Genomic DNA, 1,597 nt, shown 5'->3' with positions numbered 1-1,597 from the left:
GCTCAGCCATCTTTATGGTCCAGTTCTCACATCCGTACATGACTACTGGAAAAACCATAGCTTTGACTATACAGACTTTGGTGGCAAAGTGATGTCTCTGCTTTTTAATATGCTGTCTGGTTTTGTCATAGCTTTTCTTCCAAGGAGCAAGTGTCTTTTAGTTTCATGGTTGCATTCATAGCCCCTCAAGGTAACCTGGGATATGTCTATTAAGAGTCTCAGAACATTTTCTAGCCTCTGTCTATTACCCTATTCCAAAGTCATGCCCACATGTTTAGGTATTTGTTACAGCAACACCACACATTTCTGTACAAAAATCTACATTGTTTTGCTAGGGTTGCCATAACAAATACCACAGAATAGGAGACTTAAGCAACAGAAATGCATTTTCTCACAATTCTAGAGGTTAGAAGTCCTAAATTAAAGTTGCTATCCTTAGGGCTTTGCTCTCTCTCATCTTTCCTTGCCTGTTCCTGGCTTCTAAAGGTGGCTATCAATCTTTGGTATTGCTTAGCCTGTTGGCTCATCCCTCAAGTCTTTGCCTAGATGATCAGAAGGTATTCTCCATGTCTGTGTCTCTATTTTCTTTCTTTAAGGACACCAGCCTTGGATTAGGGCACACTTTAATCTAGCATAATTTCACCTTCAGTTCAGTTCAGTCGCTCAGTCATGTCCAACTCTTTGCGACCCCATGAACCACAGCACGCCAGGACTCCTTGTCCATCACCAACTCCTGGAGTCCACCTAAACCCATGTCCATTGAGTCGGTGATGCCATCCAACCAATTTATCTTCTGTCGTCCCCTTCTTCTCCTGCCCTCAATCTTTCCCAGCATCAGGGTCTTTTCAAATGAGTCAGCTTTTCGCATCAGGAGACTTCCCGGGTGGCTCAGACGGTAAAGCGTCTGCCTACAATGCAGGAGACCCAGGTTCAATCCCTGAGTTGGGAAGATCTCCTGGAGAAGGAAATGGCAATCCACTCCAGTATTCTTGCTTGGAAAATCTCATGGATGGAAGAGCCTGGTAGGCTACAGTCCACGGGGTCGCAAAGAGTCAGACACGACTGAGTGACTTCACTTCACTTTTCGCATCAGGTGGCCAATGTACTGGAGTTTCAGCTTCAACATCAGTCCTTCCAATGAACACCCAGGACTGATCTCCTTTAGGATGGACTGATTGGATTTCCTTGCAGTCCAAGGGACTCTCAAGAGTCTTCTCCAACGCCACAATTCAAAAGCATCAATTCTTTGGTGTTCAACTTTCTTTATAGTCCAGCTCTCACATCCATACATGACCACTGGAAAAACCATAGCCTTGACTAGACCTACCTTTGTTGGCAAAGTAATGTCTGTGCTTTTTAATATGCTGTCTAGGTTGGTCATAACTTTCCAACCAAGGAGTAAGTGTCTTTTAACTTCATGGCTGCAATCACCATCTGCAGTGATTTTGGAGCCCTCCCAAATAAAATCAGCCACTGTTTCCACTATTTTCCCATCTATTTGTCATGAAATGATGGGACCAGATGCCATGATCTTAGTTTTCTGAATGTTGAGCTTTAAGCTAACTTTTTCACTCTCCTCTTTCACTTTCATCGAGAG

General features: G+C 43.7%; 1 non-coding gene across 1 annotated transcript; it reads left to right on the top strand.

The window, feature by feature from the left end:
* Positions 1-877: 877 nt before the first annotated feature.
* TRNAC-ACA (transfer RNA cysteine (anticodon ACA)) lies at positions 878-949 on the top strand. Its single transcript has one exon. It is a non-coding gene; the product is annotated as a tRNA-Cys (tRNA).
* The last annotated feature ends 648 nt before the right edge of the window (positions 950-1,597 follow it).

The sequence above is a fragment of the Giraffa tippelskirchi genome, chromosome 2, assembly GCF_054371585.1.
Source record: "Giraffa tippelskirchi isolate mGirTip1 chromosome 2, T2T-mGirTip1v1.2.pri, whole genome shotgun sequence".
Taxonomy (NCBI): Eukaryota; Metazoa; Chordata; class Mammalia; order Artiodactyla; family Giraffidae; genus Giraffa; species Giraffa tippelskirchi.
This window is presented reverse-complemented; position numbering and strand designations above follow the sequence as displayed.